This window comes from Cupressus sempervirens, chromosome 11 (genome assembly GCF_028749045.1).
Source record: "Cupressus sempervirens isolate cs-2001-9-10 chromosome 11, ASM2874904v1, whole genome shotgun sequence".
Taxonomy (NCBI): Eukaryota; Viridiplantae; Streptophyta; class Pinopsida; order Cupressales; family Cupressaceae; genus Cupressus; species Cupressus sempervirens.
In genome coordinates, this window is record NC_143128.1 from 195549249 (window position 1) to 195575215 (window position 25967).

Consider the following 25967-nt stretch of genomic DNA (forward strand, 5'->3'; position numbering starts at 1 on the left):
CTTCCAAAGCTTCATGCTCTTCTAAATAGACAATAATAGAATGGATATAGTTTAGTGAATGGTTTTCCTCTTTCACTATTTTTGAAGTTAGATTAATTGTTAAATAGTTACCCGAAAACTATAGTCCCCACCTTTAGAAGGTACAGAATAATTATTATTATATTATTTAAAATGATATTGATTCCCTTCTTTAATTATTAATATTTTGGAGAATGTTGTTTAGATTTCTTTATTTCATTTTAATATTTATTTGTTGGGCCATAAACAAGATGTTATTTTCATATTCTAGTAGAATTAATTCATATGAATCTATGAATGCTTTCGTGATGATACATGGTCCTATATAAGACTGAGTAAGAAATTATATATTTAATTTTTTTCAAAAAATATTTGGGTAGCCACTCAGGAACCTATGAAGCCATACAAAATGCAGTAATAGCATTATAGAAGAAAATAGAACATAATTATTTGAGGGATTTTATTCAACAGTTCATTTTTTTTGCTTCTATTTCCACATTTTGAAAACATATCTAACACGGAAACAACTTCAAACTTTTACAAACATTTAAAAAAATAACAAACATTGAAGCCTAGAATCAAGCATTCTATCAAATTTCTTGGAGCAATTTAGTCAAACAATTTGTGTGTTGTCGAAGCTTATTTATTTAAAATACATGTCTGGTAGTGTAGTTACAACCACTACATTTGCCAAATTTCATTTCTTAATTCTCACATGATGGTTGTTCAAACTTCATTTTAAATCTCCCACTTTTACAGGTGTCAGGGGGATATTAGCAAAGGTTGAAGAGTCCATATTTTATTTAAAGTGTTGAACCTTTGTTAACATAATTATTTTGAACATATCCTACAAGCATTGCATCCATGGTCCCAAATATTTTAAAAGCATGGCCAAATATAGTGATAACTTTAAGAAACCCCTCTCAAAAAAAAAGCCTAAAATGCTAGACAATCCAACATTTTGTGGGTAGGAAAATTTTAATGTCAAGGGCAATTTTTTTGTTCCATATAGGGAAATAAAATATTATATGTTGCCGATTTTTTTCTTGCCCTAGCAAAAGTCATTTTAAATGTGGTGAATTAATATTTTTTTTGCCAACAAATAAATAAATGATGGTTATTTTTTCCCTTGCCAAAAATGAATTAATAATGTCAGAGGTGAATTACTTGTTTTGTAGGAAAATGAATAATAATGGTTTTGGCTAATCTTTAGTGGTAAATTGAAAAATTATTTAATCTGAAAACAAAATTTGCAAATGTATTGGCTAGTGACTGTACTGACTATTGAGTAGTCACTTCAAGTATCAACTTGTGTACTATCTTAGGTGCATTATTAATAATGTCGTAACATCCTTACGTCAGTGTCACTATTATCAAGTCAGCTACCATCACTTTCATATTGTTAATAGTAAATACAATAGTTTTATTGACTATTGATTAGTTAGAGATCAACAATAGAAGATGCATCTTGGGGCCACTCACTTGAAAAGACTTGGAGTCACACGTAATTCTCCAGAATGAAAACACATGGAAAGGTTTGTATGGAAATCATTACTCAATGTTAGGCACTATTGATTGTCTGACATTAATGCCAGTGCATTTTAGTGTTTCAAAAACTTGAAAATTAATAGGAATATGAAAAATAAGATGTGAAAGATCATGAATGCCAAAGAATTAAATGTAACTACCATTAAATAGTCTCTTCAATTCCTCTTTCATTATCATTTCTCATATTCTTCAATTTCAATTCGGTTTGCAGTTGCAATTTGCAGAGTTTCTTGAATCTTAGTCATGGATACGCTAATTCGCCTAAAATGCACTACAATGGCTATGCTAAAGCCCTTTTTTGGGAAGGATTCCTGACAATGTCCTTGCCATAGTTTGCAAGGTAGATAACCAAAGTCCTTTTATTCGCCATGCTATATTCATGGTACTGGGCCATGAATTCTTGAGAAATGATAAGAGGTACCATATGTCCACAAATATTACCTCTCACTTCCTCACGTCTCTTCTCCACCTTGGAGGCAATGAAATAGACATGTTGATGCTTTTGCATAATATTTTTAAGGAAACATTTTTAGAAGATGATGTCAAAATTATTGTATTGGCTAAGTAGGTACTAGGGTTACACATTGGCATCCATTTTGTATATGTAGTAGACAAGTGTTGAGAGGAAGGCATGGGGTGAATTATACATAAGCATCCTTTCTTGCTCGGCATGAATGAATGATAATTGACTCATCATTGAAAGTGGGCACGGCTCAAAAGGGATTTTCTAAAAAAATGGTTGTTGTTGGACGACATCAGTGAGAACGACTTCACATCATTGGATGAGTTCAATGAAATCATCTTCTCCAATAGATTCCTCACAGACAGACTTGAAGACCTTTCTAATTAAAGGCTTCAAGCCCTCGGCCCCTCAACCATCTAATGCTTCCAACCTCCCTGGTTCCCTGGTTCTCTGTTCCTTATTTCCAAATATTGTTTCCTTGTTTCCCTTAGGGCAAAAAAATGTTTTGAAGATATCTATATTTTTCTTTGGATTGGGCCTTGTCCTTTTTTGTAAATTACAAAATAGTAAAACTAGGCTGATTTAATCAGCTATTTTGAATATCTATGCTATGAATTAGTAATATGTACATTGTACAATCTAAAATATTATCATTAAAAATAATAGTTTTTGGCTTCTCAAATCATTGTTCTTGTTAGTCTACAACTTTGTACGTTTTTTTTTGGCATCTTGATTCTCAATGCACTGTTGAAATGTTACTGTTAGTTTATGACTTTGTTAAAAATAGTTAACTGTTAATAATTAACTATTTTTCTTTAATCTGATTGGTTAAAACAAATGGGGCTTCAAGGAAAACTAAAGATTAATAGATTATAACCTTAACAAAGTTAAATATTATTTTGATAATTAATGTGTCAAATTTTTATTTCATACCTATCTTGTCACCTATTCCTAACTTTTTTTCATTACGAAATCTTTTAAATGATGAAAAATAGTTTATAAACAATTATCACAATTTTCAATATATGTTAAATTTTAATAATTTATAGATATTTTAACTATATTATATTTTAATTTTGAAACTAAATAATAAATATGAATAAAAATATAGCATTTGCAATTATATTTTAAAATTGTAATTATTTTATTTACATTAAACTATTGTCATTATTATTATTTCATGATATCTTGCACCAATTTTATTTTATAAAATTTAATATATCTTCATTGAATTTTTCATATCATCTTTACAATGAAAAGCTTATGATAGAAAAGAAAATCCTTTATTTATATATATTAAAACTATTATAATTATTATTATTAATTATGTTATATATATATAATATTTTGTATAAATAATTAAATTAACATCATGATCTTGACATGCTCATTACTCAAGCTTAAAAGTAGAATAATAATAATTAATAACAATTTCTCTTATTTTTCTCTATATTAATTAATATGCTATGTAAATTCTTTTCAATGACCGCAACTCAATTTTGGACCAAATTATAAAAGATTGAAGATAAAGTCTATTTCTACTTGAAAGCGGGACACCTTTACTCGAAGATTCTACCTAAAATATCAACTGTTGCATAAAAGAAGGATCAATGGCCTAAGATGAATTTCAGACCGATTTGGAGAATGCTTTCCCATGTGCCTAGATTCATTCAAAATCATGACACATGCCTGGTCATTGCCAATTGGAAGACTCAATTAATAATAATTATGTTTATAAACAATTATCACAATTATCAATATATGTTAATAATTTATAGATAATTAAACTATATTACATTTTTATTTTGAAACTAAATAATAAACATGAATAAAAATATAACATTTGTAATTATATTTTAAAATTTTATTTATTTTATTTAAATTAAACTATTATCATTATAATTTATTAATAATTATTAGTACTTGTCAATAAGTACTAGGCTTAGGGCTAAGAGCTAAATATTTCATTTTGAATGTGATTCATTAATCTTTATTTTTTTTTAATGTAAGTGCATTGGTTTAAATTTTATATTCTAATAATGTATTTTTTTATAAATTATAATATATTTTTTGTCATTAAATTAAAAATAATATTAATTATATTATATAATCATTTAAGGTTTATTATTATTATAAAAATATTATTATTATTTATAATTATTTATTATATAATAGAATATATAATATAATTATAACCATATGCTATATATGTAATGGAACATATATATCAATGATTATATAATATATTTATGAATAAAATTTTAATTTTAATTAACATCATTACAAAAAAATAATGTATTACATTTTTATTAATTAAAATATTTTATATATTATAATAAATTTATTAAATTTAAATTAGAATTATATAAAAACTAAAGGTAAGTACTAGTGACACTTGTTTCATATCTTGCAACAATTTTATTTTATGAAATTTAATATATCTTCATTGAATATCAATAATTAAATTAACCTGAAATCGGGACACATGTACTACAAGATTCTACCCAAAAATTAAAATTTTGATTGTTGACTAAAAGAAAGATCGACGGTCCAAGATGAATTTCAGGCTGATTTGGGGAATGCTTTCTCAAGTGTCTAGATTCATCTAAAATTGTGACAAGTGTTACGATTGACACGTGTCACGATTTTGGATGACTCTTGACAACAGTGATATCACTCCATAAATTCACCTGAAAATCACATCGAATCATCGATAATTAAGTTCTATTTTTATTGATTTTTTTTTTAAATGAACAAACTTATTCAAATGCATATCAATGTAATAAATTTTTACTTTTTATTATTATTGTTATGTATATTACTAAATTATTGAGTCTTGACTCTTTATGTCGTTTACATGTACATTGTACATACTATTAATAAAGTACCTAAAACCATTAATTACTTAATAGTTTCTTTTTAACTATTAACATTGTATGTTTTTAGAGTAAGAAGTTGAAAGTTCTCCAAGTCGAGTCTGATACAATAGGGTTTTCAAATTTCAAATTTTCTCAGACTAGCAGAATTCCATTTTGTATTCTAAAGACTAAAAGTGTGAAACTTGTGTATTAGATGACAACACCAATTATCCAATCTCAATTCTGGGTATTTAATTTTTAAAAAACCTTTTTCATTGCAATTTGCAGCAATAGAAATCTTGATTTTAACTATCTTAGGTTTACACTTTACAATTATTTTAAATATGGCCTAAAGAAGAATTTTGTGTAATAATCAATAGCAGGAATGGGCAAAACAAAGTCAAAAACCTCCCGTATGAGTGCAAGCATAAAGGAAAAGAAACACATTATAGAACTTAGGCAAGTGCTACAAACCCCAAGTTTCACCAATGAATGTCTGGATATTTTTGATCCTGTTATCCATGGAGATTTAGGAATCATGGGAATTAGACATTCATTGTTTAATAAGTCAAAAGATTCACTGAAGGGGAGAATTTATTACAAATATAACAACAATATTTGTGCACATACAAATAAACTAGCTACTCTAGTTACTGGATTAGCAAACCTCATTGTACCCAAAGTATTCCCTTGCCCTGAAATTGTAATGCTATGCGATCAGAATTATGATGAAAATAGAAAGGCAATTGTAAACCAAAACACTCAAGAGAAAATTTTATCCCATAACTGTGAGTGAATTTTTCACTCTGTTAGACCTAGGATTAGGGTTTAAACCAGAAAGCTTTAACGAGTGCATTGACATGGATAAACTAGCATAGGCTTATGAAAAATTAGAAAGAGTTTTTCAAGATTCATTTATTAAAGGTTTAATAAACTATGAGTCCTCTACTAGTGTTACACTAGACATAAACCATAAGCCTCCTTATCAATATGATATTTTTGTGACATGGATTTAGAATACTATTTTTTTGTTATCATTTTGTTTGGGATTGGATAGTAACAAGGAAGTGGGGGCCAGTGTTCTTGAAATGATTTATAATATCCATTGTCAAGTTCAATCAGTTGAGAAGGTAGATGTAAGATATAATTTTTTCCAACACATTATTGAATCTATGAAACAACAATTACTGATGATTAAACAAAGTACAACTACAAGCAAGACAAAGACATTTAGGTTCACAAGTTACTTGTTCTACCTTCTCTTAGCAAAGCATCGCCCAATATTTGAGACAAAGAACAAAAATTTTGATATTGAGGTCTATAAGTTTGATGAGAAAACTCAAAAGAAATCAGAGACTCCAAGTCCAGTATATGAATGCACACATAAGATGAGGATGACTGCTGCAAATAAAAACTACAACCATTTTGTAGACTTCTTTTTGGCACCTATTTAGCAAAAAATCACAGGCACTTTGATGCCTAGACTACCTATGTCTTGTAAATATTGCATTCAACTAAGAAGTCAGATTCAATTGGCTAACTAGTTCTTCATGGAAGAGTACTCTATCTTAAAGTTTTGTCATTCTACAGTTGAACCTTGGAAACTTCCAATGCATGTTACAGAAAGAGTTTTTGTACTAGAATATGTACAACAAATACAGAGTGCAGATGAAATTTTTAGTGGACAACCAAAAAAAATGATATTTCCTTCCTTGCCTTTCAAATTTGGAGGCCTCACATTTGAGAGAAAGGCTTTCAAAGTGGTAAAATGAATTGGTAACTTTTTTTGTCTTTGATTTTGTCAGTCACAAGAACTATGATCCACTGAACATAATAAAAATGAGACTTATTTCCAATGCGAACTCTGCGAGCAAATATCAACATCAAGAGATGTCATTAATAGAAAAGTTAAAAAAACAAGGATTCATGGGATGAGGTTAAGAAAGAGATGGAGAAACATGCAACAAAGAATAATACTTCAATGCAAGAATTGTCATCCCAAATTACGACATTGCACAAATTAGAGCCTCTAACATACTTAAATTTCTACAAGAAAGCATTTGAAGCTTCTAAGAGGTCTATGTCAAAAGAAATTAAAGATGAATGTATAGCTAAATTGTGGTGTCAAACCAAAATGACTGATTTTTGGAAAATGAAGCAAAATTTGGGTGAACCAATTACATAAGCTAGTTTTAATGAAATTGAGGAGGATGAAATTTTTATCAATTATTGGAATAAAGAGCATCCAACTGTACTATATGATTTTGGCAGTGATAGTAATAATGAAAGATAGAAGGACCTTGAGTCTAATGCTAACATTCAAGATATTCAAGATTCTAGGTCAACCAGGGGCAACAATATTGTTAAACTTCAAATGAGTGATTTTGTTAAACAAACATATAGTATAGGGGAAACTATGATACAAAAAATGGGTTATGCAGGTATAGGGCTCATTGGTGCAAGTGGTGAAGGGATTTGGAATCCAGTTCTAGTACCAGACCTACCCAAAAGAGGATGTAATTTAATCATTGGACTCTCTAAGATTGAAGATGATTCATCTAGAAAGGGAAAAAAATATTATACTTTTTCTTTTCAAGGTCATCCCAACACATTATTTGTTAAATCTTCAAATCTAGTTGTAGTTGATCCCACTGGCACTGGCACTAGCACTAGCACTAGTATGGATGAATCTTGTGCAAAAAAGAAAAAGGTTATGACAATTACACTGATAGAAATGTTAGCCGTTACTTCACCATTGTATGCACTAGTAGATTTTGTACAAAATCTAGAAAATAGTCCTAAAATGCTAGGATTTGGAATGGGTCATCTTCAGTCTGTTGGCAATCCTCAAAATACAATTTTAGGTGGAGTAAGTTTAACTAGAGTTTGAGGAGCATACAATGATACAACTAATAATTCACCTTTCAAATAGTTAATTGTGTCAGCAAGCCCAAATTTTAGTTTGAACAAGTTTGCATCAAAGTTTTAACTAACAAGCAGAAGAAATAGGCAAAATATGAGGACTTTGAAAAGTGATGTAGTTGCTAAATGTTAGGGATCTACTAATAGAACATTTCCAACATATGATCCAAACAATGAAATGATGAACTTCATGGCTATTATGCCCCTAGGTAGAGATAATAATCCACCACAAAATGTAATAAATCGTAATGATATACAAGTTACCAGTCTTCAAATGGATTTGTCAAAAGTGAAAAATATTGACAAAATCAATATGTCAAAAGAGAGAAACAAAATGGTCTACTCTACACTTCTGAAAGTGAAGAGGGAAAACAAAAGGATTACAAAGAAAATAGAAAAGTTCCAGGCAGACCTTGATAATGTGAAGGTGAAGGAGAAAGTAGCAGACAATAGGTTCAAAGAATTGCGTAGGATAAATAAATCTTCTCTTATAGAGGCAATTGTCCAGCAAGAAAAGATGGATGAACAAGTGCAAAAATTGACTAAAGAATTGGATGAGTGCCAAAAAAGACTTTAGCATGAACAAGCCTCTACTGCATAGTTGTTCAAGTCTATAAAGAGTAGTGCACAGGTCAACAACAAATTGAAAACTAACCTAGATTCTACTATCAAGGAAAATAATAATTTGAAGATTGAATTGGAGAATGAAAAAAAAAAATTTGGAGTCTAGGGCAAGGATGATTTTTAATTTGCAAAAAGAATTGGGGAATGAGAAGAAAAAAGAGGAGTATAGTGTAAACACAATCCACAATTTAAATAAGCAATTGGAGAATATGAAAGAAAAAGAGGAGTCAACTGCAAAAAATATTAGTGATTTGAAGAAGTAATTAGAGAATGTGAAGAAAATGGAGTCTAGTGCTACTACAAGCACTAACACAATCCACCATATGAGGAGGGAATTGGAGAATGCAAAGAAAAAAGAGGAGTCAACTGCAAAAAAAAAATCCTTGATTTGAGAAAGGAATTAGATAACACAAAGAAAGAGGAGTCCACTTAAAGACTCCATGATTTGAAGAAGGAATTGGACAATGCAAATAAAAAGGAGGAGTCCACTGCAAAGACAATCCATGATTTGAAAAGGGAACTCAAGGATGAGAAGAAAAAAAAGGTAACTACTACAAATACAATCCAATATTTAAAAAATAAATTAGAGGATGAGAGGAAGAGAGCAACTAATTAGCAAGGGCAACTAGAGGAAATACAGAAAAAGAGTGAAAAAGAGATGTCTGAAACAAAGAAAAAGATGTAGAATGTAATGGCAAAAAATAGAATGACCTCTTTCGAAGATCATCATATGAAGGATACTATAATAATGAAGGATACTATAATAAACACGACTAAGCTTATCGAACAAGAAAATTGGGACAAAATAATGAAGAACAATGATAGTTTGTTTGAATGACTTAATTTAAAGTTTGTTTGAATGACTTAATTTAAATAGCAATCTTAGACTTGTCTTTGAAAATGTAAAAAATGATATTGTGGGTAAAAGACAAATCTTCACCAATTCCTTTAAAAATATTTCTAACCAAATTTTGAATGAAGTAAAGAGATCCAATAACAGGGATTTGGCAAACCATGGAAGAAACAACCACTTGGATGCTTCTGTAATGACCATTGAAGTCTGTCACAATTGTGAACAAGTAATAGAAATAGATGAAGCTCTCAAATAAGCTTCCAAAGACTTGATGAAGATAAATAACATCATACTGAACTTACTAACTATTGGATTACCAAATCTAGCTAACTTAGACAACAAATTCATTAGAAAAGAAAATTACATGAAAAAGTTACAGGACAACATGAATTCTGATTTGGGCAACTTGCTTGAGAAAATCACTCCAGAAAGAATTGTAAGTTGCATCAAACCACTGTCAACAATGAATGAAGTTATAGATAAATTCTTCGATTCATGTAAAACTATCTCTCAGAAGTATTTATTTTTGATGAGATTACAACTATTTAGCTACAACCTTAAACAAATGGAGCTTCCAAATGATGTAGAAAGGAGCACACTAAAGAAATTCATTGAAGCTAGGTTATCTTCTCAAATTGAAACTGTTACTTTTGATGTCAGTGGAAGTCATAGTTGATAGCACTAAGAAGTAACAACTTAGTAAGTTATAGTACTATAATCAATTTGTTACTTTTTGCTCTTTAATTTCAAATTTTGGTTAAATTTCAACTTTTTTTAATGTTAATTATTACAGGAATCAAGAGCCAGCATATCAGGATAGTTGGGTAGCTAGGCACTGGTATACTATTACTACATAGAGTAGATGTAAAAAATAGTCATAGTCCTACTACTTGAAAAAATTGTACAATTGGCAATGTGATTGTATACCAAAGTAACAAGAATTAGAATCAGATCAGAATCGGCAAGCTCAAATCGAATCATGAATTGAATCGTCAAATCGTGTGAATCACATGAATCATCATGATTCATGAAACTATGTTGTATACACATAATGTATTATTTAGTAATAATTTTATTATATATACAATTACAAACCAACCTATAGCTATTATTGCTCCCTTGTATCTACGAAAGGGAATTCAGGGTCAATGGTCATTTCAATTTGACATTGAGCCATTTGCAAAGGGTTGTAATTGTTTGTAATTGTTAAACATATTATGTTACAAGCTAATTTATAACTATAAATTATAATACAATTTTTTTTAAATAGAGCTTATTTTGTTAAATGCATTATGTTACAATTTCTTGAAGAAACTAGAATCAATTAAATCTCAACATGTTAAAAGAATATAATCAATGAAAATCTCAACATGTAAGTTTGTAGCATCATCATGTTTAAACAAAAATTTAGGCATCTATAAAAGGATAGTGAATGAAGGCTATAAATTGACTTCTACAAATATAATTAATTAATAGATAGAGTCTTAGATCAGAGCTACTACTACTAGCCTACTATTTGACTCACACATAAGTTAGAACTTGAAGTTGAGAAGCTGCTATAGTTGCCAATCCACCTGAACTGGCTCAGCATCACTATCATCATAATCCTTCTCATTTATTGCATTTAACATTTCATTGTTCATTTTTTTTTCTTCAAGTTTAGATTCACTATCAACATCAATATGCCTGCCAAGGTCAACATCATCTTCATTGCTTCTAATATCAGGACATGAACCACTGCCACTGCCACTACTACTTGGGTTTGAAATGTTGGCAATCCCTCTTCTTTGACATTGGTTTCTCCAAATGCTAAGAGCCCTATCATAAGGGAAACTATCTACTATAGAGCCTCAAACAATTATCCAGATTTTTGTCTAATTTGTTTCTAGCCCAAAGTATTGAAAACTCTCTCATCCTCCACTAAACCTAATATCATTATCAAACATAAATTGGTAAGCTTGAAATATTTTGGTATTGACTCTCTCAACTGATTTCTCTCACCAAGGTTTTTCCAAAGCTTTTTAACCGCTCCCTCTTCATTTGGGTTCTCCATAAGATCATATTATTCCCTTATTATGTTTGCAAAAGAATATGATTGATCTCTCATTCAAGATTCATCTAAAATTCTATTTATAGTTACTCCATTGATTACTTTAGGTTTGCAAAATTGCTAAATCAAAGTCATCGTCCTTCTTCAAAAATCAGCTAGATAATTTAGAGACCAATGTTGTGGAAAAACAATTAACATTGCTTCAAGCAGTTCCTCTGGGGGGATTTTGAATCTAATTTTTGATGAAAGATTGTGGCAAACTTTCTTGACAGAGTCAAGCACAAAGTCTTTGATCTTGTTGAAGTCTTCACTTGTAACATGTGAACCTACCTTCTCTAGTTCTAATTCAACTTCGCTTCCTACTTCTTTGGGGTTGGAGTTAGGGTTGACGTAGGTATAGTACTGCAATGGTATGTCAACTCCACGTACCTTGGCATAAACCTCATCATTTGCACCAATATGTAAGGAGTTCTGAGGATTGTTCAAATCTATGATTTCTATCCACTTTGCAAACTTTGATTCATCTAATGGTAGTAATCAATATAGAGTATCTAGGCTATTACATGTCATTTTACATAGCTTATTATATTTTGCAATGTACAAGCTCTTTGTTGAACCTTTTTTATAATATTTCTCATGTCTTGTAGCATGGGGAGAATAGCTGCTAAAGTTAAGAGTATCTTAACATTAGTTAGACTTGAATATAGCTGAGGTAATTTGTCTTGCATAGAGTGGATTAGTCCAAGGAATGAATGATATTTAGATATTACTCGATGCGCTTGTCCATCCAAAGAGATCAATCTAGTATCATTGTCTCTAAGAAGCTTCTTCACATCAGTAAGTCCTTGAGAAAAGTGTTGAAGTTCTCAGACTCATTTTGGACTTTCACAAAAGTATTGGTAAATCTCTTTGATTAGAGATTCCACTTTACTTACACAACCAAAATTGTTGACAATTCCAAAAGCTAGATTCATTCGATGGGCCATGCAATGAGTGGGAATAATGTAGGGTGCCAAATCATTCTTGATCTTTTTGCAAAGACCACCTTTATGACCTTGCATAACTGAAGCTCCATCTGCTCCAAAACACACCAACTTTTTGGAAATCTCTATTTTAATCAAACCTCCACATTCAATTATAGTACTCTTTAATAAATCATATAAATTTTCAATTGTTGCACTACAATTCAATTTAGAAACAGATAGTAGAAAGGGTTGATGACAAAGATTGTTTACAATATAAACATGCATGCACACCCAGGAAGTGTTATCAATTGCTATAACTTCATCTAGAGATAGTGCAATGAAATTTGAGTGTTCTATTTTTTCCTTCATATCTTCTTTTTCAACATATGCAAGACATCTAGCCAATTCCCACCTGTTGTTTACTGACCAGTGATTGATCGGATAGTTTCGAAGTTTGAAAAAGTGCAATAAGGCAGTAATTGAAGGGTAGTATATCATAGGATATCCTCTACTCAAAATATAAAAGACTACACTTAATTGAACTACTTTTCCCATATTTTTCACTTCCATTGCTTTCCCAATGAAATCTTCAATGGAATCTTTTACTACAGAATGCTTCTCCCATATTTTTTGGTGTAATTCATATATTTTGACATTCTTGATATGCAGACAGTTGTCCTTTGTTTTCCAACTTAGCATAGACTTTTCAACTCCATCTATAGTTTCCTTTTTGTAAACTTTACTGATATGCTTTTCTATGGTATCAAGTTTAAGCTGCAACCTCTTCTCCTTCTTTGTTATCTCTACGCAAATATTACATCTGCATTCAATAGGAGGCTCACCATCAATTGGATTGGCCACTAGCTTAATGAACCAGTACTTTTCCACCCATTCTAACTAAAAATTCCTTTTGGATGGATCCCAGCAAGATTGATCTTTCTTTGATTCAAATTTTCTTTTCCCCTTTTGTGCATGAACATGATTTATGGAATCACTTTTGGTTTTCTCACCCAACTGGTCTAGGACTAACTCCAACTCTATAATATTAGTTTCTAACTTCCTACTCAGGGAAAGTGCCTCCAAATCATGTTCAAGTTTGTTCTCAACTGAGATATCAGGTTCACCAACTTGAACTCCAATATAGTATGAGTCTCCAACTTGTGATGAATCTCTTTTTTTCAATAAGCACTGGAGATCTAACTTGTGAATCTTGTAGGCTACCAACATTTTCACCACCAAAATATGTTGCTATGCTTTTGCATTTTGGTAATGATGGCCTCTCTTGGCTCTTAGGGATCCCACTAGAACCTTTGTTACCCCTCTTATTTCACATTGCAAACTAATAAAGACTGCAAAAAATAAATCAACTTAGTTGTTGAACAAAAGACTTAAATAGTGATGACTCAAAGACTATGAACAATGATAGTAGACTATTTAGACTACATATAATAACAATAATATGATTCATTCTCCAAAAAATGGTACTACTACTTGCTACTATAGTCTACAGTACTACCCAATATAATTTGCAAACCTATAGGCTCTGGCTATCTTAGCACATGAGATGTCCAGTCACTAGTGGTAAAATCAAAAAATAACCAATACCACTATCCCAGTATGGTAGTGCTACTGTCGACATAAAAAAAATTAAAAATCACTTGCCTTTTACGAAAACAAGGGTCCATGAGTCAATGGGCAATGCACTTAACACTCTGAAACTTCAATGGCAATAAGAAATGCTAGTCTCCAGACCAAAAAATAGCAAATTGTGTAGAATAATAATATCTTATAGTCCAATCTAGGTTGGCGAATTATGTGGGATTAACAAGCAAAAATGTCAAACATAGGTAAAGCACATCTTCATGTGCAAGCCCATAGTTTGAAATAGTTAGCTAAATGGGGCTAGTGGTCGACATGTGTTGGGAAAATGGTAGGTGACACCCAACCCAAGGGAAAATTATTTGGTTGTAGTAATGGCAAAATAATGTGTGCCAATAAGAAATAAACATGCAAAAGCTGGAAAAAATTTTAAAATAAATGTATCCAAAATGTATATTGCATTGGTGATTGGACCAATATTTTTGACAAATCATGTGATAACTAATGGGAAACTACCATGGGCATTAAGCCCCAATCTGATAAATATCCAGTGACACGGTTGGCCTATGTTGCATGTGCTATTTTCCAAATGACGATTGACCCATGAGACGGGATCGCCAAAAGGTGAATATTTGCCACTAAAGTAATCTCTAGCCAAATAACTCGTATGCCTTGTTAATGCTTGCACTTTTTGTAGATATTTCTACTAGAGTATTTCAAACTATAACTATAGACCCTTATGTTATTCTTCAATGGATGCCTATATCCTATACCAAAACTTCCATTTAATCAAATGCATTATCAGCATACCCAATTGCTCTATTGTCTTTTGGCCGCAAAAAAAAAAAACAATGTATAAAGCAAGAAAGAACCTCAAATAGGGACTAAAATATTTGAACCTACAAAAACCTTCCATGACAATAGCAAGATATATATGAGAGAGTCTATGTTGGTTTATGTCATCAAACACTTTCAAACCTCTAAGAAAAAATTTTGCAAATTTTAAACATCTTTAAATCGTTTAGCATAACCTTAAAGAAATATATATTTCCAATATATCAAAAAATATCACTTGTATAAAGAATTGCATGCCCTCACTTTAAAGCTTTAAATAAATTCTTTAAAAGAAAACGGATATAATATTTATCTCACTCGAACCAAAAGTTCTAGTATAAGAATTCATGTGATAACTTTATGGAAAGAGGGAATGGGTTTTCAAATGCCAACATTTCTTTTAAATAATGTATAGGATTAAATTTTGAAAATAAGCATTTTTAAACATAAGTGTTTGAAATATGCTCTAACTATAAAATATTAGGGTTTGGAATACATACTTGAAATTTTTTGAATGCATACTTACTTGAAACCTATCACCTGATGCTAGTTCATGAGTTTTTTTCCTTCAGTATTACATTCGAAACTCAAAAAAATATTTTATTTTGAGGGTTCCAACATATGGAACTTCTTGCAGATCTATCCATCTCACTTTTTTTACAATGTTTAATACCTAACAAAATACAAAATTCTTGTTGTAGAAAGAATGAGAAAGTTACAGAGATTATCAAAGATGTTCTTGATGTGCCAAAGATGTTCTTTATGTGTCATTACCCACTAAAGACAAGGTACAAGATGAAAAGATCTTGGAATCAAGGTACAAGGCACTTGTCTTATTCCCCAAATTTAGTTGTGGACTCAAACCACCACTTAGAATAGTTTTAGGAGGTGTATTAAAGACCACCTAAGGCCTTATGTATGGGTTAAATGGTGTGGAAAATAGCTTGTAATAGTAAGCTAAGTTATCTTCTCTGTAAATCAGTCACAATTGGACTTGCAACTTGAACATGTCTATCTTTGTATGGGTTGAATGGAGCCTTTCAAGTTTTTAGATAGTTAATTTAATTCATTTTATTTCTCTATATGCATTTATAGCTTAGTTTAATAGTTTTGAATAGTTCAGTAAAATTATTACTCTGTTGTTAGTTTACTAGTCAAGATAAAGTTAGAAAAATGCATCTACCACAAAATCCCATCATTGGTCCATCATGACATTTTGGTACATACTAGGGGACTCAATGTGTAGTGTAAACACTAAATCTGGAAGAAAGATGATACTAATTTTTTATTTTCATAGCTTGCCCTAGGTGACACTGGTATTTCCCAGCTAGGTGTAAACAAGGTAAGAGTTAGTCAAAATATGCAATAGTGGATTGACAAGGGTGATCAGAGAGCCTGGTTGTGAATATCAATGTCTAAATGAGGTGTGGTAAAGAGAGTTTGAGTTTTTGAATCCAATTACTTGGATTTTCACCAAACAATGATAGTAGACCTAATAAGCTTTAAACCCTTAATAATAGGTTTATTTTTCATAATAGAGGTGTACATATGACTTAGGGACCCAAACCCCAAAAAACATAAAGGTCTCTTTAAAGGGTATCTAAATCCCAAACCTATTTTTAAGACCTAATTAGGCCTAAAAGGCTACTAGGCCAATTTGTGAGCAAATCTTGGTATTGATAATAAAAGGACACCTAAAGTTTTCAACATGGACTCCAAAATATTTTAAGATTTTAGTTACGAAGCCAATCCAAATTGCCAAGTAGGAGCCATTTTCATGGAAGTGGTTGGAGAAGACTTATCCTTGTGAGACTTAGAGTGAAAGGTGAGAGTTAAAACTTGGTAGTGAGATCCTTGGTGTATAGGGGAGTTGAGTCAGTTCCTCCAAAGAAGAGGTTTAAGTGAGAAACCCTAGAAGACCAAGGAGAAAGTATAGGAAGGAGTCAAGTGTGGATTATTAAGGAACCTCCCTATCACTTCTTGGCCTAGCTTCAAAACCAGTTCATGTTTCTTACACAATATCTTATCCTCTCTTGGGGACAAGGATGACATGTAAGACTTTTTATAATATTTTTTCTCTATTGAAATGCTCAAAGCCTTAGAGATCTCTTGAGAAAATATTTTGTTCAAGATACTAGGCATAGGATTGGTACCTTGAATAATCTTAATATCCTAGAAGTTAAAATATTTGGGTTTATGCTCAGTTCTAATTGTCATGTAATTTGGTTGGATGACATGATGTTCTCTTCATAGCATGAATCTAGTCAAGGTCATGTTGTCACTCTTCTCTCCCCTTGTTTGATTTCTTCTATTTTTTCACACAATTGTAACCCAATGCAGAGAATCATTTGTACTTTATTGTCATTCAACAATAATTTTTTGGCATAGTTAATTTTTATGCTCCTAGTGGTTCTATTAAAAGATCACATCTATGGTGTTAGATAGTGCATTAACTTCCACTAGCCATTTGGGTTATGTGTGGGGACTTCAATATGGTTGAATTGGTTTTTGACAAAGATGGGATTTTGCCTTTTAGATGGACAGATGATAAAAGAAAGGTTTGGTACTACATGCATAATAAGTTGGGTCTTTTTTATCCCAATGCCAACCATCGTCTTTCTATGGTGTTTAGCACAATTGGTCCAATTTCAAAGCTAGATATGATAGGGTTTTTAGGCAACTTGATTGGTCATGATTTATGCTTAATATTTTTTCTCTTTCTCTAAATATGGGTAATTATCTATCATTCCTTTAGTTAATTTAACTTTTTCAAACTACTATCCCATTTTATTTACTATTTTTTCGCAGAAAACTAAGAGATGTCCTTCTAAAACATATTTTTTCTTCAACGTGTCACTTCTTGATCATGAAACCACTATGGCTTATATTTTGTGAGTTTAGAATTTGGAGCTCCAACCCCACTATGGTTAGATTCAATGGTGGAATGATGTCATCACCTCTACAATGAACTTTCTTTGTATTTATGGTAGAAGCCTTATCATGTACCATTAGTGATCACATGACACAACTACCTAAGATCTTTGTCCTTCTTCTAAGACCTTGGCTATGAATTCATTTGATATCGACCTGTACCTTTGGATTTCTATTGGTCACCACCAAAATCAAGTTACAAACAACTATGTTACTAGGGGATCTCATATCAAGGCCCACCTTCACTAGCTTAAGGTGGGTGACCAAGCTTTTGAAGAGTTCTTTCAAGCACTCAAAGATTACCATACCTCATTGGTATTAAAGGGAGCAAGAAAGGTGAAGATATTCTTTGTGAACTGATTAACACTCTTCAATATTTTTCCTCACATTATGAGAAGGTTTCAAAATGAAAGGAAGTTCAACTTAAAAGGACCAAGCTTTAAAGAATTGTATTTTTGTTGCTCTAAACTAGCTCATGGCTAAGCATCATGCTTTCTATGAGAAAATGCTCAATATCAGTGACCTTAAAGAAGCTATCTTTCTCATGGTGAATGATAAGGATCCTAGGTGTGATGGTTTTTTGTGTGAATTTACAAAACCTTTTGGAGCTCCATTGCCCCCTAGCATGTATATGGTTTACCTTGAATTTTCTATTCCAAATCTCTTGGAAATATAATCAATAAAGGAAATATTAAATTCATATCTAAAAATGGAGATCTTGAGGATATTTGAACTTGGAAACAAATCATTATGCTTAATGTGTCCTACAAGATTATAACTAAAGTGTTGGCTCTCAAAATCCACCACATCTTGCCATTGATTATGGACCCTAAGCAGAGTAGATTCATTAAATATAGATATATTGTAGACAATATTATTATGGTTAGGAAAGGTATAGAATGTGCTCAAAGGTCGAAATAGAAAACCATCTTCCTCGAAATGGATATTTTCAAAGCCTATGACCATATCGAGTGGCCCTTCATTCTTTTGATGCTTCTTGAGCCCCCATTTTTGGTCTAACCTTTATCAATTCAATCCAAATTCTTTTTTTGTGATGCTTTTCCTTGAATTGCCATTAATGTTAGATAATCTAAAGCTTTTGGCCTTTCCAAATCCATATATTAGGGTTTTCCTCTAGCTCTGGCTCTAGATGTGCTTGTTGCTAAAGGGTTTGGATACTTATTTTCCAATAGTGTCTCCTCTAACCTTGTCAAAGGAATTTCCATTCTAGAGTCACCTACCCAACTTTCCAATGGGCACTTTTCTAATGAATATTTTCTCAACCTCATTGAGGATGAGGAGAATTTTTGCAATGTTCTTCAATGCCTTGACACTTTTTGTCTTTCCTATGGTACAGTTATTCAATGCCAAAAGATATTCTAATACATGTAGTCTTTTCTTCCCACCCCTCATGTATTTTTTCGTATGGTTATAAATGGATTAAACACAAAGTGGTATTTCACTTTCTAGGTATTCATTTTTCCTTTCAAGATTTTCCTATTGATTTGTGGAAATTTTTTCTAGTCAAGATTGGAAAGAAGATTTACTACTAGATTTCCAAGCCACTCTCCTTGGCTAGCAAGTTCTTGATTTGTTCCAAAGAGTTGGTGACCAACCATGTCTATCATTCTTCTTGGTGGGCTCCCTCCAAGGCCTCATAAATGAAGCTAGAAAAACTCCTTAGGGATTTCCTCTAGATTTTTGGAGCATATCATCATGGATTTCATTGAGTTCCTTGGGAGTATTATTGTCTTCCCAAGGAGTTTGGAGGCTTGGGGCTTTTTTACACTTAGCAATAGGAATTTTTTTAATGTACCAAGTGGCTCATCTATGCCCTCACCAAAAATGAAGCCTGCAAGATTCTTCTCAAACATATTTCTATAGGTTTCTAGTCAAAAAACTGACTTGGAAGGGGATTGTCAATCAAATCTAGTCATCATGCTAGAACAAGTACAAACCAAGAGTTATTTTGTTGTAAAAATCATTTGAAGAGCATGGGAAGCCATCAACCATGGCTTTGATGTGTTAGTGATGGACTCATATATGGGATTGTTAAAAATATGGCTAAGTAGGATGAGTTAGGTTCATTATTTATGGTAACATGTATCTTAGGATGAGATAGCATAATGTACAGATGAAGACCCTACAATCAGAGATAGAAATTCATCTAAGTATTAAATAGTTTCTCTAGCAATATAGAGATAGTTTTTGGTATTGTGAAGTCTACGAGGAATAACTGATTTTCATTTCGGTTGATTCAAAGTCTAGCTACTCTAAGTGGCTATTTGCCCTAATCATTTATTCACTTGAAAAGTGAATAAGTATTGAAAAGGAGATTTTATTATTCACTTCTCACTTTTTACAAATAGAAATTTGAGAGCTTTTTTGAAATCCTCTTCCTAAAGAATTGGATTTTCATTTGTTCTGGGAGCTATGAGCATGCAATCTTCGTAAGGTCGGTCTTGTTAGATCTGGCTCGGGTAGACCTTGCTTTTCCCTAAATTTCAGCAGCTTCAGTGAGCATTTTATTTTATTATGCAAGTTCCAATTTCTACCCCTTTTTTTGTTAGGTAGGGCCTTCCCACTTTATTGTTTTAGGTTTTGTTTTTGGTAGCTATTTGGTTGGAGGCTAAGAACTAGTGTTCCCCTCCATTTCTATTTGCTAGTTCTACCCAATTGGTTGGGTATAAACTTTTTCCCAATTTTTGGGATGGGGGTTTGGGGTTTTGCACCATTATGCTAGCTATTTTTGTACACAGTGTCCAAACCCAAATATTATTGGATTTTCATGAGTTTTGTACCCAAAGGTTAAATGGGTTTTCATTTTAGAATTTTCTAGTTTTGGGGTTTTTACCTCATTTTGTGTGTCACCCTATTTTCTTAGGTTTTCTTCACAAAATGTGGGTCATTGACCTGGATGATCCGTTTGGATGGTAGTCTGACCATTTTTGCACTTTTATGCTACATGGGGATGTATGCCACATCCGTCCTTCTAATTCTATTTTTGGTTGAGTGACTTCCTACATTGTTTTCTCATCCAGTCTTTGTGTTATGATCTTTGTGATGGTGGTGTGCCACACATGAGTACATGTGCGTACATTTATCGAGTGACTTGCAAATCTTGATACTTCATGGTACTTCCAAAAATAAGATCATTAGGGTTGGGTTGGGAATTTGCATGCCTATGGGAATTCATTTTTGGATGAGCATGGGTAGGGTAGGGTAGCATATGGAGGGGGCTTCTATCTCGTAGCTTGGTGATCATTGTGCCTAGAGGGTTGGCAAAAGAAGTTTTAAGTGATAACTAAATAATACACTGGATGGTAATAAAACTTAAGATAATAAAATGTGTATGAGAGAGCCTTCCATTGAGGAGTTGAACTGCATGATCCGATCTTGGACTTGTCGATGCCAAGCAACTCTCCATGATGTCAACCCCTACTTAGTAGCCCATTGAATGTCTAACTAGGACCTATAGTTTATGCATTTTCTATGTCTTGGATTCAATCATCATATTATCTGGCATGATGTTAGCCATGGACATTTTATTTTTGTGTGTTTATGGTTGGATCATTATCTCCATCAACATGGTAGGAGTGGACCTATGGGTGCCATGTGGTTGGGAGGCATAGCTACCCATATCACTACTAGGGACTAGTATAAAAAGACGGTCTATTGTTCCAGCACGACCATTGCTAGATGTTTTCACTTGGTTATTCAGATTCCAAAGTATGCTTTCATTGGCATGCTTGTATATCATGTTTAGATGATGTTACTTATTGCCACATTTCCTTATCACGATGATTAGCATATGATAGATGATGTTATTTGTATTGGTAGGATTATCTTATGCTTTACTTGTAGCATGTTAGATCTCCTTATGCTTATGTTGTAGCATATTTTAGTAGTGACATCCCTATATGATAGTATTGATGATCTAATTGGTAGTTTTGGATGTTACGTGCAGGGGATGGCTAGGGGCCACAATGGTCTTATGATACTACTATGGTTGGGAGGAACCACATACTTAGTTTGTTTATACTATACATTAAAATGTTATTTATATTATTGAGATGTTGCTTTAGTACACTGCAATTTTACCTTTTGTACTTTCCCTTCATTGCTTGATTAGATGGTTAGATGTTGTATCCATCTTTTAGTATTGTGTTCAAGTGTTCACTCCTCGAATTGTGGTTTTGATACTCCCTAGTGTGAAGGTTCAAAACTTAGTTTTAGTTTATTGTTTGTCTTTAGAGTCTTTCTTCCATTTCTTGGGTGACCATGTGTTAGCATGGAATGATACAATTTTGTGTCTCACACCTATTAGGATTATGTCATGTGTTTCTTGATTGTATCACACACCTCTTATAGGAATGTCGTGTGATACTTTCCAGTGTCGTACCCCATTTGAATAAGTTTCATAAAATACTTGGAAAGTATCACATGCCTTTAAGAGAAGTATCACCTAGTCCCTAAAAGTGTCGCCCTTCTTTAGAAATATCATGTGATACTAGAAAGTATTGCTCAGTGTTGATCTAAAGTATCACCTAGTATTTGTGAAAACCTATTTAAGTAGACAATAGACACTTTTTCGTAAGACCCAAAATTTTTGGAAAGTGTTTAGGGTACCCTCTTAGGTGTTCTTCAATCCCTTGGTGTCACATTTTGAATTTGGAAGGTTTTAATTCAAATTTGGTTTTGTGTCTTTCATTGTCAGTTGTGTTGATTAGTAGTGGCATTTGGAGATTTGTTGGTGTCGAGATGTTTGGTTAGTCTTTCATTGCAATCTTTTTGTGATCCTTCTATGTTGTTACCACATGCATTCATACTTGTTTTAAAAATAAAAAAATCTTGGCTTATATTTATCCTTGTTTCCAAGGATCTCCAAGCAGGACATTACATCTAGTATCAGAGTGCATGTTGCAACATTGGGATCTCTATGTTATGCTTCCACTATGGTTTTATTTTTTGTTGTGTATTGTTATATTATGGTTGATTATTTGATATCGTGTTGGTTCATGCTTTCAACTCTTATGCTTATGATCCTTATGTTTGACCTTATCTTGTTGCTTCCATAGTGATGCATCTTGCATGTAGGTCTGGTCAGGGTGGTAACAGATGGGTGGTTCAAGAGGAAGAAAACATGAGGAATGTCAGTATAGTGGGGGAGAATAGGGTAATGCTAATCAAAATATCATGGGAGCATTGATGCCAATGCTTTAGTAAATCCTTGTGTTGGCAATATGTCCAATCAATCATATATGGTAAGTTATGGTTGTCATTTATGGCAACATATTTGTTTTGCAGATCAATCTTGCTCATCTATAAAGAAAATTGTCTAAGTGTCAGATAGTGTTACAGTAGGATAATAATTTTGATGATAATAGAATATTCCCTTACAATATTCTCATGCACAATTAACCACAAGACATCATAATGATGATGTATACCAATGCCCATGTCTGTATGTTAAACCGAGTTTGAGTTATGAAGGAATTAGTAACGCAGTAATGATTTAGTGTAGAATAGAGCATCATAGAAAATTGTGTTAAACGACTTGATTTATTATTTTAATTATTATTTCTTTATGATCTGACTCTAATGATTTTATGTGAGCTGACTATGGAAGAATTTATCAATATGTTGGTATAAGTAAAGAACTTCATTTGCGAAGTTAAGAGAGATAAAGATATGATGATGATGATGTGTGATTGGTGATTGCGAAGTTGATATGATCTTATGAAATGTGAGTAACAAGTGAATGTGGCATTATGATATGATGTGAAGCATTGTTATGCTAGATATGATACAAATTAAGTTGTGCACAATCACTCTTGTATGAAGAATTGTCAATCAAAAGATTTGTGAAGTATAGCAAGTATCTCAGAATTGTGTGTATACCTATTTCCTAAAGATCTTACTGCATAGTTGCATGTTAGGGTAGTGGGCTCTTCCTAAATGCATTTTTATATGATCCACCAACTCCTAGCAGGATTGAAGCAACTCCTAACAAGATTGAGGCTTCTAACAAGGCCTGGTCTCCTAATAGGGACTCGAGACACTATACATTCTTCATAGACTACTAACAAGGTCAATATCCTTAACTAGATTGTTTATATAATGAATCATCTAGTGGGTTCCACCCCCACTAGGGTTTTCCCTTGGCCAAGGTTTTCCTAGTTAACAAAATATTGTGTTATGATCTCTCTTTGTGTATGGTTTTTTATACTATTCAGCATTATTGGTTTACTTTCTTATGCATGTGGTAAAATAATTAATAATATCTAGTTGTGGAAAAAAAGATTGAAAATACTAATTCACCCCACCCCCCCTTAGTATTATCTATTTCTAACAATTGGTATCAAAGCTTGGTTATTCAGAAGAGGCTTAATAGCTTGAATAAGATCCCTATGGATATGGAACAATTGAAGAAGAATCTTAAAGAAGCACTTGAATAGATTGATCTCCTTACTGATGAAAGGGATGGCCTTAAAGACAAATACAAGGATGAAAAAGCCTACATTGGTGAATTAAAGGATAAAATAGATGACTTGAAGCAAAAAGGACCTAATAATCAACCCAGTGATGATAACATTGAAGATATGAAGAAGGAAAATGTGATCCTAAAACATGAGTTAAAGATAGTTGAACTTAAGCTGAGTCTTAAGAAAAATGGAGGAAAGATTGACTCTGAAATTAAAGTTAAAAATTCAAATCTGAGATCCTAGTTAAGCAAGGTAACATCTGAATTGGAATCTATTAAGTTAGAATATGCAAAATTAGAAAACTACAACACCATTGTGAAAGGTGAGTTAGTACAAACCAAACAGCAACTTGAAAAATTATATACTAGCAGTGATAAGATTGAAGAACAAATATGTGCACAAAGACCCAGTTATGATAAGACTGGACTCAGATTCTTTCTTAGTCAATCCACCAAGAAATCTATTGAGAGAAAAGAATCTAATACTTCTGAAAGCAATAAGGATCTAAGAAAGACATATGATACACCCAAGGACAAAGAAGATATCACTCATTCTGAAAAATTTAAAGAATCTGATCAAGATATGGACAACAAAAGAAAGGAATCTTTTGCTTGGTGTGATGAACCTAAAGACACTAAAGTCGATTGCAAAGGTAAGTCCTTCAAACCTATTTCAAATTTGTATTGCCATAATTGTCATTGATATGGTCATTATGCAATAGATTGTAAAATGCCTAAATTTGATAGCAATAATGCAAATAGTAGGATATATAGGAACACTAACCATGCAAGAAATAGAAGATCTCATAGTAATGTAAGTGGAGAAAGAAGACAAATTGTTTTCTATAGATGCAACAATCTTAGACACATTACAAGAAATTGTATAGCACCTAATGACAAGCTAAATGAACAGAAGAGAAATGTACCTATATGTCAGCTATCCAATAACTTTGGACACACAACAAAGTTTGTAGAATGGACAAAAGAGACCTAAATAGAAATCAGAATTGCAAAAGGAACAATAGAAGATATGATGATAGTTTGAAGAAATAAATGAAGGAGCAAAAAAATGAATTAAAGGAATTATTTTTTAAGGCAAAGGAACTAGGATGTTCTCATATAGTTACAGAAGATGTACTTGACAAGATAATGAATTCACTTATTGTTTGTGACTATTCTTACCAGAATTAAGCACCCTCGGTAAGACATAGTATCAGTTAGTAATAACTGATGTTAGAGTAAGTATCAAAGGGTACACAGTTGATAGTATGGAGTAGACATTGAGGAAAGTCTATAGTGAAGTGTGCATTGCCTAATAATATCAAGATAAGGATGTGTAAGAAGATTTGTCTCTTTATTGCATATAAACAATATACTAAACTAGTGGCAGACATGCATAAAATGCAAATTAAAAATTGTGAAAGATTTAAAGGATGCAAACTGATTTGCATACATCATTTTCTTGTGTGTGAGATTGAAGCAAGATTTGGAGAATTAAAGAGGCCTATAATTATGCAAAGTCGTCGAAACCCTAATACACAAAATTTAGGTATTTTCTAAATTGTTGAGCATAATCTTTCAAGAATGGAAAGACAAGAAGTCTTTAATGTAAGCAATAGACCTAGGTACAATTTGAAGAAACACCCATTTGTTTCTTTGCTTGATGACCCTATTGGAGCATTTTCGCAAGTTTTGAAAAATGTTCTTCACATCGAAGATATAAGAGGATATATTCATTGCAAGATTGAAAGCATAGGTGACTTAGAGATTCATAAGGAATTAGAGATGTGCAATAATGACTTGTCATTGAAACTTGAA